The 16,879-nt window shown below is 40.1% G+C and overlaps 2 non-coding genes across 2 annotated transcripts; both read left to right on the top strand.

Moving 5' to 3' along the window:
• The first annotated feature begins 2,573 nt into the window (after nt 1–2,573).
• Nucleotides 2,574–2,646, top strand: TRNAE-UUC (transfer RNA glutamic acid (anticodon UUC)). The gene has a single exon. It is a non-coding gene; the product is annotated as a tRNA-Glu (tRNA).
• A 7,133-nt stretch (nt 2,647–9,779) lies between these two features.
• LOC112447598 (U6 spliceosomal RNA) lies at nt 9,780–9,887 on the top strand. Its single transcript, XR_003035793.1, has one exon. It is a non-coding gene; the product is annotated as a U6 spliceosomal RNA (small nuclear RNA).
• The last annotated feature ends 6,992 nt before the right edge of the window (nt 9,888–16,879 follow it).

The following is a 16,879-nucleotide window of genomic DNA, read 5'->3' as shown; positions in this document are numbered from 1 at the left end:
GGCACCAAGCAGTGGAAAGACATGGGGAACCTTATTAAATCCATATTACTTGGCGAAAGAAGCCAGTCTACAAAAACTATATACTGTATGATTCCAACCACATGACATTCTGGAAAAGGCAAAACTATGGAGATTGTTTTTAAAAAACCTGGTTGTGGAGGTTGCCAATGGTTAGGGGACAGAAGGCTGAATATGCAAGAGAGACAGAAGGTTTTTAAGGTGGTGAAACAATTTTTAGGAATACTGTAATGGTGGATATATGCCATTATACATTTAAACCCATAAAATTTGTAGGGACACATACTTAGAGAATATATGGATATCAAAAGAAAAGGAGAGGGCAGATGGGAAGAATTGGGAGATTCAGACTGCCACATATACTCGACTGATACTGTGTGCAAAATAGACAATTAATGAGGACATATTGTATAGCATAGGGAACTCTACTTAATGCACTCTGGAGACCTGAATGGGAAGGGAACCCTAAAGGGAGGGGACATATGTACACGTATGGCTGATTCATTTTGCTGTGTAGCAGAAACTAACACAACATTGTAAAGCAACTATCCACCATTAAAAGTTAATTTAAAAAATTAAATAAACCTATAGAATTTGCAACACCAGAGCAAATCCTAATATAAACTGTGGATTCTGGATGATAAGGATGTGTCAATGTAATTCAATTTTAAAACATGTACCACTCTGGTGGGAGATGTTAATAACAAGGAGAGGAGGTTACACATATATGGAGGCAGGGGGAACATGGGCAATCTCATTGCTTTCCTCTCAATTTTGTTGTGAATCTTAACAGCTTTTTAAAAGTCAATTCAATAAGAAATGAAAGCTAAATGAAGACTTTTTCATACAATAGTTGAAAGAAATCACCAGCCTATCTGCACTGCAAGAAATGTTAAAGAAAATCCATCAGGCAGAAATAATACCAGTTGGAAATATAAATTTAAACAAACAAATGACAAATATAAGAAATGGTAGTTATCTGGATAAATATGTAATCTCTATTATTTAAATTAAACACTAATTGCCTGAACAAAACTAATAAAGACACACTATGATGTGTATGGGCTTCCTACACATGGTGGCACAGACCATAAAGAATCTTGCCTGCAGGAACCTGGGTCTGATCCCTGGGTTGGGAAGATGCCCTGGAGAATGGAATGGCAACCCACTCCAGTATTCTTGCCTGGAGAATTCCATGGACAGAGGAACCTGGCGGGCTACAGTCCATGGGGTCACCAAGAGCTGGACACACACACACACATATACAATGTGTGAGTGAGTAACACACACACGTATACAATGTTTATAACATACTTTAAGACAAAAATATCACAAAGGCTAGGAGTCAAAAATGGAAGTATACTATTGTAAGTGTCCTATATTACTTGTGAAGTGACATATCACTTTTGGGCAACTGTGATGAGTCAAATATGGATGCCATGAGACCTAAAGCAACCACTAAAATAACAAAGTAAAAAATTATAGCTAATATGTCAACACACAGACAACAGGCCAATCTTATCACATGGATCACAGCCTTGTCTTAACTCACAATAAACTGTGGAAAATTCTGAAAGAGATGGGAATACCAGACCACCTGATCTGCCTCTTGAGAAACCTGTATGCAGGTCAGGAAGCAAGAGTTAGAACTGGACATGGAACAACAGACTAGTTCCAAATAGGAAAAGGAGTACATCAGGGCTGTATATTGTCACCTTGTTTATTTAACTTATATGCAGAGTACATCATGAGAAACGCTGGGCTGGAAGAAGCACAAGCTAGAATCAAGACTGCCGGGAGAAATATCAATAACCTCAGATATGCAGATGACACCACCCTTATGGCAAAAAGTGAAGAAGAACTAAAGAGCCTCTTGATGAAAGTGAAAGCAGAGAGTGAAAAAGCTGGCTTAAAGCTCAACATTCAGAAAACTAAGATCATGGCATCCGGTCCCATCACTTCATGGGAAATAGATGGAGAAACAGTGGAAACAGTGTCAGACTTTATTTTTTGGGGCTCCAAAATCACTGCAGATGGTGACTGCAGCCATGAAATTAAAAGACGCTTACTCCTTGGAAGGAAAGTTATGACCAACCTAGATAGCATATTCAAAAGCAGAGACATTACTTTGCCAACAAAGGTTCGTCTAGTCAAGGCTATGGTTTTTCCAGTGGTCATGTATGGATGCGAGAGTTGGACTGTGAAGAAGGCTGAGCACCGAAGAATTGATGGTTTTGAACTGTGGTGTTGGAGAAAACTCTTGAGAGTCCCTTGGACCTCAAGGAGATCCAACCAGTCCATCCTAAGAGTTGACTCATTTGAAAAGACCCTGATGCTGGGAAAGATTGATGGCAGGAGGAAAAGGGGACGACAGAGGATAAGAAGATTGGAAGGCATCACCGACTCAACGAACATGAGTTTGTCCAATGCACAGGGAGGCCTGGCATGCTGTGGTTCATGGGGTTGCAAAGAGTCGGACACAACTGAGCGACTGAACTGAACTGAATACGTCAACAAAGGCAACAAGAGGGAGTCATAAATACTACCAAGGAAATTCCCTGGTAGTCCAGTGGTTAGGACTTGGAACTTTCACTACCATGGGCCTAGGTTCAATCCCTGGTCAGGGAACCAAAATCCTGCAAGCCATGTGGCATGTCAAAAAATAATCAAGTAATTTAAAAATAAAAATAAATGTAAGATGTATAAAAATAAGTAAGTAGGTAAGTAAATAAATACTAATACTTATTACAAAAGAAGGCAGGGAAAATGGAGAAAAGGCAAGAAAGAAAACTATTAGTGTTAGTCATTCAGTCATGTCCAACTCTGCAACCCCATAGACTATAGCCCACCAGGTTCCTCTGTCCATGGGATTTGCCAGGCAAGAATACTAGAGTGGATACCCATTCCCTTCTCCAGGGGATCTTCCCAAGCAAAGTATCAAACCTGGGCCTCCTGCATTACAGGCAGATTCTTTACCATCTGAGCCATGAGGGAAGCCCCGATAGTCTAAAAGCAGTGATTATATATATATATATATACACACATACATATATATACACACACACACACACACACATACCATAGCTGTGTGTGTGTGCTCAGTCCTGTCCAACTGTTTGAAGCCCCATGGACTGTAGCCTGCCAGGATCCTCTGCCCATGGACTTCCCCACACAATACTGGAGAGAGTTGCCATTTCCTACTTAAGAGGATCTTCCCAAGCCAGGGGTTGAACCTGCATCTCCTGCATCTGCTACATTGGCAAGGAGGATTCTTTACCACTAGTGCATCTGGGAAGCCCATATACCATGGTAATACTAACCAAAAAAAAAGGGGGGGGAGGAGGTGATGGTATAACACTCCATTCCTTTTCTCTCTCCCCTTCAATCTATACCCAGTCAAACATCTGTAACATGATAAAGATTCCTCTGCCCAAGAACACTGGCGAGTTCCACAGATGTCTACATCTGAAGATCGGTGGATTGGAAACACAGAGGAATCAGAAAGCGAGAACAGCAGAGGTAATGCCTAGGATGGCACCCCTCCCCAACACAATGATCCCAGAAAACCTTGTGGCACCAGAGAACCCAGGAGGCAGGAGACAACCCCAGTCTCCTGGCTGCAGAGGCACCCTCCACTGCTGAGAACGGGGCAGGAGTGGCAGGGGGGCCTCTGACTCCATTCCTCTAGCAGCAAATACACATGTGACTCCAGCCCCTATACCCAAGAGGTGGTGCCCATGAACCTGACAAACCTGGATACAGTGCAGGCGCCGTTAGGCTCAATCTCTGCCCCTCCCTCCTGCAGTAGCAGGGCCCATGACCTCGGCTATTCCTGAGGCAGCAAAGCGCCCCCCATCTAGGTGCCCCAGGAAGCAACACCAACAACAGTACCATCACTGGCTACAGCAAAGCAGAGCAAGCCCAGAGGTACAAGCAGCAAAAGTAGGGCAAAGGGCAAGAACTCTGGCAGAGGCAGTGGAGGGTGAAAAGTACAGGATGAACCCTCAAGTACAACCACAGACAACTCAGGTAGAAATACCAAAAACTTGTGCGATAGCACCACCTACTGAAAAACAAAAGTACAAAAGCGAAAGTGTGAGTTGCTCAGTCTTGTCCGACTCTTTATGACCCCGCACACTGTAGCCCACCAGGCTCCTCTGTTCATGGAATTCTCCAGGCAAGAATACTGAAGATCTGCAGGGGATCTTCCCAATACAGGGATCAAACCCAAGTCTCCTGCATTGCAGACAGATTCCTTACCATCTGAGCCACCAGGAAAACCCTAAAAACAAAAGAAAGATCTCTAATTACTAACCTGTTGAATTTTTAGAATTGTTAGGGAGTTAGAATAGGAAACAGGAGTCCAAAATGGTGGTGGCTAAAAGACAAGGAAGGGAAAAGCCCACAAAAATAGAATGAAGGAAGGTCCGAGGACCGGAGTGAGAACCTCAGGTAGAACAAACAGCAGTCCTGGCTAGCCCAATTTACAAAGGGCAGGCCCGGGGCAGCAGGGAAGGAGGAAAAAAAATGTACAAAAAGAGGAGCCAAAGGGCCGGGGCTCTTGATTCTCTTTGCATCTTTGGGTCGGCATGCCCTCATGCCTCGAGGATGTATTTTCTTGCTGTTTTCTAAATAAAACTGAGCTGTAACACGGAGCTGTAACACTGATCTGTCTAAGAGCTATAACACAGTCTGTCCAAGAGCTGTGACATGCCAAGGGCTTTAATGTCCGTCGCTTCAAATTTTTGTTGAGACAAGACAGAACCAAGGAGATACACTTGCCTAACAGAATCAAGTAAAAAAAGTTTTACCTAAAGAAGCAAAGAATTTGCTTCTTCGAATGCATCAGCCAAAGAACAACTCATAAAGCACCAGGAAAAACCAGCATAACATTGTATCACAAAAAGAGTATGACCATTCTCCAGAAACCAAAAGTCATGGACTTGAGTAATCTAGTAAAGAATTCAAAACAGCTGTCATGTAGAAACGCACAAGCTACCAAAAAAAAGAAAAAAAAAAAAAAAAAAAACGACACAGAAAGGCAGTTCAAAGAGCTCAGGGATAAAATTAATAAACAAAAAAAAAATACTCTACAAAAGATTTAAATCTAAAAGAGAACTAATAGACATTCAGGAGCTGAAGGATATGATAAATGAGACAAAGAACACACGAGAGCATACTGGAAACAGAGCAGACCATCTCGAAGAGAGAATTAGCACCTTGAAGATAGAAATCTAAAAATGACACTGGTAGAAGAGGAGAGAGAATTAAGATCTAAAATAATTGAGGAAATCCTGAGAACTGTGAAACTCTTTTAAGAAGGGCAACCTAAGGATAATGGGTATCCTAGAAGGAGAAAAGGGAGAAGGGAGTAGAGAGTTTACCTGAGGAAATAATAGCTGAGAACTTTCCAAACCTGGGGGAAGGAACTGCATTTACAAGTCAATGAAGCTAAGAGGAAAACCTACATAAGAAATCTCAATGCAAAAAGGCCTTTTCCAAAACATATTATAATGAAAACTGCCAAAATTCAATGACAAAGACAGAATCTTAAAGGCAGCCACAGAAAAAAGGAAGATAACATACAAAGTAACCCCCATTACACTATCAGCAGATTTCTCAATAGAAACTCTGTATAGGCCACTATGCAGTGGAATAACATTCTCCAAATACAGGCAACTGAAGATCAGAGGCTACAAGCAAAAAAAGGACTATTTTATCTAGGAAAATGTTTTATACAAACCCATGGTAACCACAAAACATAAATCTAGACGAGAGACACATTTTGAAAAAGCAAGTTGGGAAACACACCTCATAGAAAACCACCAAACCAAAATGGCAAACAGAAACACCAGGAAAAAGAAACAAAGAGATACAGAACAGATAACAAAAGATAAAACGGCAGTATTAAGTCTTCATTTATCAATAATCATTTACATTTAGTAAATGAATAGAATTCACCAATCAAAAGACAGTGTAACTGGACAGATAAAAAGACTCACCTCAGTTCTTAAGACAAACATAGGCTCAAAGTAAAGAGATAGAAGACAATTCTCTAAGCTATCTGTAGCCAAAAGCAAAAAAAATGTAGCCATATTCATATCAGAGAAAATACTTCAAGCCAAAAAAGTTAACAAGAGATAAAGATGGACAGTGTACAGTAATTAAACATAATTTATCAAGAAGACATAACAAGGATTAATATATATACCTAACATACATAGAACTATTATGAAGAGACATAAAGGGAAAAACTGACAGCAAAGTAATAGTAGGGCACTGTAACACTACACTTAGATAAATGGATGGCTCATCTAGAAAGAAAGTCAACAAGGTTAAGAGCAGACTTAAATGAAACAGTAGATCACATAGGTTTGATAACATATACACAACATCCATCCAAATGCAGCAGAATGCACACTTTTCTCAAGTGCCCATGGAACTTTGTCAAGGATAGACCAAATGCTGGGATTCAAGTCTCATTAAAGTTAAGAAGATTTAAATCATATCAAGTGTCTTTTCAACCACAATGGTATGAAACTGGAAATCTACTGTAAGACGAAAGCCAGGAAAAAATGACAATATGTGGAGACTGAATAAGCTATTGAAAAACTATTGAGTCAACAAAAAAAGTTAAAAAGAAAGAGAAAAAATATCTGAAGATAAATGAAAAGGTAAAAATCCAAAATCTGTGGGATACAGCACAAAGAGCACTAACAGGGAAGTTCATAGCAATATATGTCTATCTGAAGCTCAAATCATCTATCCATACGTCTAAAGTAACTAGAAAATGAAGAACAAATGAAGCTCAAAGTTAGAAGAAAGGAAATAACAAAATCAGAGCAGAAGTAAATTAAATAGACTGAAAAGATAATAGAAAAGATCAATAAAAATAAGAGCTCATTCTTTGAAAACAGACAAAATTAACACACCTTTAGGCTGCCTCACTAAAAAAAAAAAAAAAAAAAGATCAGATAAAATCAGAAATGAAAGAGACAAAATTAAAATGGATAATACAGAACTATAAAGGATAGGACGGACTATATGAGAATACTATGAATAACTATACACCCACAAACTGGACAACATAGAAGAAATGGGTAAATTCTGAGAATCATACAAATGTCCAAGACTGAATCAAGATGAAAGAGAAAAGTCAATACACCAATAAGAAAACTGAAACAGTAATCAAAAAGCCTCTGAAAATAACGAAAGTCCAGGACCAGACAGCTTCACAGGTGAACTCTATCAAATATTCAAAGATATAATACCTACCTTTAAACTCTCCCGCAAAAAACTGAAAGAAACAGCTGTTAACTCATTTAGAAGGCCAACATTACCCTAATACTAAAACACACAAAGATAACACAAAAATAGAAAATTACAGGACAGTGTCACTGATAAACATAGATGGGAAAATCCTCCACAAAAGATTAACAAACCAAACAACAAGGAGGCACTAGTGGCGGAGAATCTGCCCGATAGTGCACAAGACTCGGGTTCGATCTCTGGGTTGAGTGGAGAATCTGCCTGACAGTGCACGAGACTCGGGTTCAGTCTCTGGGTTGAGTGGAGAATCTGCCTGGCAGTGCACGAGACTCGGGTTCAATCTCTGGATTGAGAAGGTTCCCTGGGGGAGGAAATGGCAGCCCACCCCAGTATTCTTGCCTGGAGAATCCCACGGATAGAGGAGCCTGGCAGGCTACAGTCCATGGGGCTGCAAAGAGTCGGACACGACTGAACGCACACACACAACAGGATCAAGTAGGATTTATTATAGGATGCAGGGATGGTTCGACATTCACAAATCATCAACACAAAGCACCACATTAACAAAGTGCAGGGTGAAGGATAAAAACTGGATCAACATCTCAATAGATGCAGAAAAAGCATTTGACAAGATTCAACATCTATTTATCACAAAACCTCTCAAAGTGCACATAAAATAAATCAACATAATAAAAGCCATATATGACAAACCCACACTGAACATCACACTCAATGGTGAAAACCTGAAAGCGAGCCCTATAAGATCAGGGATACCACTGTCACCACTGGAAGCTCCAGTTAGAACAAAAGGAGAGAAGCAAGAAGTAAAACCATTACTATTTATAGACGACATGATTTTATTTATATTTAAAAACCCTAAAGGCCCTACCAATATACTATTGGAAATAATAAAGAAAGTTTCAAGGCACAAAAAATACACAAAAATTTTGTATATTTTTCAATACAAAAATTTGTTGCATTTTTATATGCTAACAATGAGCTAGCAGAAGGAAAAATTATGAAAATAATCCTATTTACAATTGCAACAAAAAGAATAAAATACCTAGAAATAAATTTAACCAAGGAGGTGAAAAATGAAGACAGTACTGGCATTTTATCTTCTGTTTTCTCGTTGCTCTACATCTCCATGTTTCTTTTTACTTGTGTTTCAGTCTGCCATTTTGGTTTGATTAACCTGATTAAAAATGAGCAGAACACTTAACAGATATTTATCCAAAGAATACATACAAATGCCCATTAGGCATAACTAATTTAATCTGCATGTTTAAATCTATCACTCAATGTAGACTGAGTACAAACAAGTCTCACCTTCTCTGTCATCACATTTCTGTATTTTATGTCAACAGAGAAATAATTATGCAGTGCAGAGGGAAGATCCCAAGTGTAAAATACAACCCTCTTACAAACTGCCAGATATTTAATATGTGCCTTTTATATGAAACATAGCAGGCTAGAGGCTATAGGGTATAATCAGTGGTATAAAAAGTATTTCCTCCCCTCAAGTAGTTTATGATGCAATAGAGGAAATGCAATTAACACAAAATAGTAAAATCAGTAAGTGAACAGATAAAAATAAGTAATGTAATTAAGTGGCCAATGAGTAATCTCCATGAGTTCAGAGGGGCCAAAGTGGCTTGGGATGGATTCCACATGATGATGAGACGGAAGTTCATCACATGGTACCATAAATGCTTCTTTATTTTTCAGATTCTCCAGTTTATAAAATAGACTCCATGAAATGAGATCCTGTCTTGTTATGAGCTGAGCACTAAAGACATTGGCACCTAGTTCAATGCCAGTACATAGCATACACCAATAAACAGCTGATGAATAGTGTATAAATAAGATCAGTCCTGGGTGTTCATTGGAAGGACTGATGCTAAAGCTGAAACTCCAATACTTTGACCACCTCATGCGAAGAGTTGACTCATTGGAAAAGACCCTGATGCTGGGAGGGATTGGGGGCAGGAGGAGAAGGGGACGACAGAGGATGAGATGGCTGGATGGCATCACCGACTCAATGGACATGAGTTTGAGTATACTCTGGGAGTTGGTGATGGACAGGCAGGCCTGGCGTGCTGCGATTCAGGGGTCACACAGAGTCGGACATGACTGAACGACTGAACTGAACTGAAACCTTAAAAGTTTTAGTCATATAGGATATGAAAACACAAATAAGATGAATCCATTTTTGGCAGAGCTAGTAGCATTAAGCAAAAGCACGTGGTTGGAAAAGCAAGGGTGATTCAACAAGTGTGGCCAAGCCAATGTACTTGGAAGGTAAGATGCGTGCAGAACCGTCAGACGAGATAGAAATGGAGTGGTCAGCACAACTTCAACTGAGCCTGAAGGTAATAACACCAAGTAGGAGGCTGAAAATAAGGCACACATGAGCCGAGGAAAAGTTAAGTCAAGGTACAGACAATGGAAAAGGAACCTCATTGTAACCCTATGTCCACTAGAAAGGAAGAACTCTCCTGGCGTCAGCAGTACATACTAAAATTCAAATAATATGGGGAAAGTTAGTATGGCCCCTCAGCAAGGAGAACACACAAATTCACAAAGCATTCCATGTTTTATAGAAATGAACTACCACCGGGTATTGATTGAATTGAGAGGGAGGAGCTTAAAAATATGTTAAAAGTCAAAAAAGACCAAGCTTTTCAACTCAAGTAACAAGAAATACAGTGGTACCTTTCAACATAGGATGGGGGATTCATTTTGATAGGAAAATTATGAGCTCTGTTTGATATTAAACTTATATGTTTGCACATCAAACAAGAAACTTAAAGGAGAAACTGTGACATTTTAAAGCCAGTCATTGAAGAGATCAGAATTAGCTATATTTTCTCACCAAAGACATCAGTTCAGTCACTCAGTCATGTCCAACTCTTTGTGACCCCATGGGCTGCAGCACGCCAGGCTTCCCTGTCCTTCAACTCCCAGAGCTTGCCCACACTCATGTTCATCGAGTCACTGATGCCATCCAACCAACCCATCTTCTGTCATTCCCTTCTCCTCCTGCCTTCAATCTTTCCCAGCATCAAGGTCTTTTCCAATGAGTTGCCTCTTCACATCAGGTGGCCAAAGTACTGAAGCTTCAGCATCATTCCTTCCAATGAACACCCAGGACTGATCTCCTTTAGGATGGACTGGCTGGATCTCCTTGCAGTCCAAGGGACTCTCAAGAGTCTTCAATACCACAGTTCAAAAGCATCAATGCTTCGGTGCTCAGCTTTCCTTATGGTCCAACTCTCACATCCATATATGACTACTGGAAAAACTATAGCCTTGACTAGATGTACCTTTGTCAGCAAAGTAATGTCTCTGCTTTTTAATGTGCTGTCTAGGTTGGTCATAGCTTTTCTTCCAAGGAGCAAGAGTCTTTTAACTTCATGGCTATAGTCACCATCCACAGTGATTCTGGAGCCCAAGAAAGTAAAGTCTGTCACTGGTTCCATTGTTTCCCCATCTATTGCCATGAAGAGATGGGACTGGATGCCATGATCTTAGTTTTCTGAATGTTGAGTTTAAAGCAGCTTTTTTTCACTCTCCTCTTTCACGTTCTTCAAGAGGCTCTTTAGTTCCTCTTCACTTTCTGCCATAAGGTGGTATCATCTGCACATCTGAGGTTCTTGATGTTTCTCCCAGTAATCTTGATTCCAGCCTGTGCTTCATCCAGCCCAGCATTCTCTTGATGAATTCTGTACAGAAGTTAAATAAGCAGGATGACAATATACAGCCTTGACGTACTCCTTTCCCAATTTGGAACCAGTCTGTTGTTCCAGGTCCAGTTCTAACTGTTGCTTCTTGACCTGCACACAGGTTTCTCAGAAGGCAGGTAAGGTGGTCTGGTATTCCCATCTCTTTAAAAATTTTCCACAGTGTGTTGTGATCCACACAGAGGTCTCAGCATAGTCAATGAAGGAGAGTAGATGTTTTCCTGGAATTCTCTTACTTTTCCTATGAACCAATGGATTTTGGCAATTTGATCTCTGGTTCCTCTGCCTTTTTTAAATCCATCTTGAACATCTGGAAGTTCACGGTTCACATACTGTGAACCTGGCTTGGAGAATTTTGAGCATTACTTTGCTAGCATGTGAAATGAGTGCAATTGTGCTGTAGTTTAAACATTCTTTGGCATTGCCTTTCTTTGGGATTGGAATGAAAACTGACCTTTTCCAGTCCTGTGGCCACTGCTGAGTTTTCCATATTTGCTGGCACATTGAGTGCAGCACTTTCACAGCATCATCTTTTAGGATATGAAATAGTTCAACTGGAATTTCATCACATCCGCTAGCTTTATCTGTAGTGATGCTTCCTAAGGCCCACTTGACTTTGCACTCTAGGATGTCTGGCTCTAGGTGAGTGATCACTCCATCATGATCATCTGGGTCATGAAGATCTTTTTTGTATAGTTCTTCTGTGTATTCTTGCTGCCTCTTAATATCTTCTGCTTCTGTTAGGTCCATACTATTTCTGTCCTTTATTGAGCCCATCATTGCATGAAATGTTCCCTTGGTATCTCTAATTTTCTTGAAGAGATCTTTCTCTGATCTTTCCCACTCTATTGCTTTCCTTATTTCTTTGCATTGATCACTGAGGAAGGCTTTCTTATCTCTCCTTGCTATTTTTTGGAAGTCTGCATTCAAATGGGTATATCTTTCCTTTTCTCCTTTGCCTTTCACTTCTCTTCTTTTCTCAGCTATTTGTAGGCCTCAGAGAGCCATTTTGCCTTTTTGCCTTTATTTTTCTTGGGGAAGGTTTTGATTACAGGTTTTGAATGTTACAAACCTTCATCCATAGTTTTTCAGGCACTCTGTCTATCATATCTAATCCCTTTAATCTATTTGCCACTTCCACTGTACAATCATAAGGGATTTGATTTAGGTCATACCTGAATCGTCTAGTGGTATTCCCCACTTTCTTCAATTTAAGTCTGAATTTGGCAATAAGGAGTTCATGATCTTAGGCACAGTCAGCTCCAAGTCTTGTTTTTTTTTTTTTTTTTTTTACTGTATAGTGCTTCTGCTTCAACTGCAAAGAATATAATCAATCTGATTTCAGTATTGACCATATGGTGATGTCCACATGGAGAGTTGTCTCTTGTGTTGTTCAAAGAGGGTGTTTTCTATGGCCAATGCATTCTCTTGGCAAAACTCTGTTAGACTTTGCCCTGCTTCATTTTGTACTCCAAGGCCAAACTTTCCTGTTACTCCATGTATTTCTTGTCTTCCTACATTTGCATTCCAGTCCCCTATAATGAAAAGGACATCTTTTAGGGGTATTAGTTCTAGAAGGTCTTGTAGGTCTTCATAGAACTGTTCCACTTCAGCTTCTCTGACCTTAGTGGTTGGGTCATAGACTTTGATTACTGTGATATGAATGGTTTGCCTTGGAAATGAACAGAAATTATTCTGTTATTTTTGAGACTACACCCAAGTACTACATTTCCGACTCTTTTGTTGACTATGAGGGCTACTCCATTTCTTCTAAGAGATTCTTGTCCACAGTAGTAGATACAATGGTCATCCGAATTAAATTCACCCATTCCAGTCCATTTTAGCTCACTGATTCCTTAAATGTCGATGTTCACTCTTGATACCTCCTGCTTGACCACTTCCAACTTACCTTGATTTGTGGACCTAACATTCCAGGTTCCTATGCAATATTGTTCTTTACTCCATCAGACTTAACTTCCATCACCAGTCACATCTACAACTCGGCGTTGTTTTCACTTTGGCTCCATCTCTTCATTCTTTCTGGAGTTATTTCTCTACTTATTTCGCTACTCTTCTCCAGTAGCATATTGGGTATCTACCAACCTGGGGAATTCATCTTTCAGTGTCTTGTCTTTTTGCCTTTTCATACTGTTCATCAAGTGCTCAAGGCAAGCATACTGAAATGTTTTACCATTCCCTTTTCCAGTGGACCATGTTTTGTCAGAACTCTCCACCGTGACCCATCCATCTTGGGGAGCCCTACATGGTATGGCTCATCATTCATTGAGTTAGACAAGGCTGTGATCAATGTAATCAGTTTGGTTAATTTTCTGTGATTATGGTTTTTATTCTGTCTTCCTTCTGGATAAAGATAAGAGGCTTGTGGAAGCTTCTGGATAGGAGGGACTGTCTATGGGGGAATATGGCTCTTTTTCTGATGGGCAGTAAATCTTTAATTTTCTGCTGATGGGCAGGGCTGTGTTCCCTCCAGATAATTTGGCCTGAAGCCAAGAAACTTGAAGGAGAAAAGTGTCACATTTTAAAACTCTCCATTGAAGAGATCAGAATTAGCTATATTTCCTTACCAAAGACATAAATCAGAACTTTTGGCTTAATCTAGAAGAACAAATTTGAGCTGGAAAGAAGAGAAAAAGACTACTGGTAGAAGAAACTCAGAATGTTACAACTGAGGAGGCCAAAGAGAGGTCTTAAGGCAGGGGCTGATAATAGTGGAAATACTATGAGACAATTGGGCTTCCCAGGTGGCGCTAGTGGTAAAGAATCTGCCTACAATGCAAGAGACACAAGAGCCATAGGTACTACCCCTGGGTCAGGAAGATCCCCTGGAGGAGGGCATGCAACCACTCCAGTATTCTTGCCCGGAGAATCTCATGGAGAGAGGAGCCTGGTGGGCTACAGTCCATAGGGTTATAAAGAGTCGGACATGACTGAAGCGACTTAGCAAACACACACAATATGCAGAGAGTACTGCCTCAAGAAGTCTGGATATAAAAGAAAATTTTAGTACTTAGCAATAATAGCAGAGTAAAATAGGGAATTGTGTGTTTATGTATAAGACCAGGAAGGTGAAGGGGGTGTCAGGGGAATGGGAATCGGTGCACATTTTAAACACAAGAAAATATACTAGCAATCAGAAGCCCAGAATAAAATAATTTAATTGGCAGACTACATATCCAGATGTTAACTTTTTTTTTAAGCTCAATCTATTTCTTTTCAACTTTTTATTTTGTATATCAGTATAACCCGTGAACAATGTTGTGCTAATTTCAGGTGAATAGCGATGGGACTTGGCCATACATATATATGTATCCATTCTCCCCTAAACGCCCCTCCCATCTAGGCTGCCACATGACACTGAGCAGAGTTCCAGGTGCTATACAGTATGTCCTTGTTGGTAATCCATTTTTAAAATATTAGTGTGTACATGTCCATCCCAACTCCCTAGCTATCCCTTCCCCTCAACCTTTCCCCAGCACAATGTTGACTTTTGTAAAGTCTGTCTTCCACATCTCTTTAGACTTGCTCTGTCCAAAATGGTAGCCACCAACCACATATGGCTATTTAAACTCAATCAAGTCAAAATTTTAGTTCCTTATTCACACCAGCTACATTTCAAGTGCTCGATAGAGACTCATAGCTAGTGACAATGATGTCAGACATATTTATAATAGTCTCTTAGTCTCAGAAATTTCTACTGGAAAGACCACAGTCTTTCAAAAGCATGTAATCAACTACGAATGTTCCGGAAATGCTTTAGTATTAAAATGAAATATTGTATTCATCCTCTTTGGTCCTCCTTCTCCAGAGTAAGCACAAATACATAAGCACATATGCACGGGTGTGCACACACACACACACACAGTATTTTACCATGAAAGACATAAATCATAAACAGAATCTAACTTGCACAGAATCACAAGCTTGATCACAAATCCCTAGAAGTACTACATGACTGGCGGGGGGGAATGTTTTCTTTTTTAGCTGTTTTTCCTGACACATCAATACATCAAGCATTTTCAATGAACACACTTCACAGATGGGTTTCACAGATGGGCAGACTGAGGCCTAAAATGAGGAACAGTTATGAGGAATGGCAGTCGCTCCAGCGTGTTTCTCTCTCTGAAGATTCTCTTCTTAGCAGCCAGACCTCAACCTGCTCTGTCTCCAGGTACTTCGAGAGGTAGTGTTTCCTCTGCTCTCTGACAGGTGTCAAAAACCTCACCCACAGGCTCTGTCAAGTGCTAGATGAGAAATCAACCACCACATGTACCTCCTACTATATCTGTGTTTTGTATGGAGGTGGGATTTCATCTGACACCATCACCCGTGCATTATTATGGCACGCAAATACACTTGAACGTCCAGGTTTATGTTGCTTTCCCGCCACGGAGCCAAATAAAAACTCTAAAAAAGCATCCTCTTCAGTCTCCTCCCTCTGTTTTCACTACAAATACCGTTACTCATATATACATGCATGTGTTTAATACAGTTACATTCATACATGCATCCAGAGTACAGGAGCATGTCATAAAAACAGACCAGAATAATAAAAGGACACACATTTTTAAGGGATGGGAAGGACAAAAACATGGCAAAAAAAAAAAAGACAACACTATGAGTAACTAACTCCACTTTCCCAAATTTCCACAGTGGAAGACTGAATTTTTCTGGCATATGTCTCCCAATCAAATTCTGCTTGGCATTTTAGGGACTTGTGAGAATAGCAAGAGTCAATAGTACTTGACAACTCTGAATTATAATTCATGATGATTACTTTAGTTTCACCTTTTTATTCATTGTATTGACATCATTGTACCCACCCAGGAAAAAATGTGGGCAGCTACCAACATAAGGGAACAGTCTCCATGATACATCAGAATTATTATCTGATTGATCAAGACTGTTCTCACCAAACCCTTTCCAGTAATTCACATGATTATTCTCCTCAAATTCTTAAGCACTTCCAAGATCGCCCTTCCTTCACTCAAGAGACTCATAATCCCCTAAGAAGTCTTTGTTTCAGTCAGCAAGTTGAGCAAATAATTTTTTTCACCCATATCCCCTACTGCCCGTCACTTCTATTCAGACCACAGCTCAAATATCTCCACAATGAGGGAGGAAGTTATCTTTATATAGGTACATATTATATTTGCTTACTGTGTTATCTTCCCTAGATATAATTTTATATAACCCCTATACATTCCTTGTAAGAGCAAGAATGCATCTGTTTCGCTTATCATACTGTGACTGCCACATTCTGGGCACTCAACTAAGTATTTAATAAAATCCAGTTGAGCCTCTAGATCTAAGTTCTAGTGCACAGTGAATTTAAGGGATTGAGATACACATTTAGTTCAGTTCAGTTGCTCAGTCATGTCTGACTCTTTGTGACCCCAAGAATTGCAGCACGCCAGGCCTCCCTGTTCATCACCAACTCCCGGAGTTCACTCAAAATCATGTCCATCGAGTCGGTGATGCCATCCAGCCATCTCATCCTCTGTCGTCCCCTTCTCCTCCTGCTCCCGATCCCTCCCAGCATCAGAGTCTTTTCCAATGAGTCAACTCTTCACATGAGGTGGCCAAAGTATTGGAGTTTCAGCTTTAGCATCAGTCCTTCCAATGAACACCCAGGACTGATCTCCTTTAGGATGGACTGGTTGGATCTCCTTGCAGTCCAAGGGACTCTCATTAAGTGACACCAAAAGGAAATAATCAAGCAAATCAAAAATGTGGGAAATTATACATAGTAATTGACTTGAACTCTTCATGGTGAAAACAAAGTGGAGAGATTATCTGAGGAAGATTTAGATGTTCAATGACTTATGGAA

This window comes from Bos taurus, chromosome 7, assembly GCF_002263795.3.
Source record: "Bos taurus isolate L1 Dominette 01449 registration number 42190680 breed Hereford chromosome 7, ARS-UCD2.0, whole genome shotgun sequence".
In the NCBI taxonomy this organism is placed as follows: Eukaryota; Metazoa; Chordata; class Mammalia; order Artiodactyla; family Bovidae; genus Bos; species Bos taurus.
Note: the sequence above shows the minus strand (reverse complement) of the source record. Positions and strands in the feature narration are given on the sequence as shown.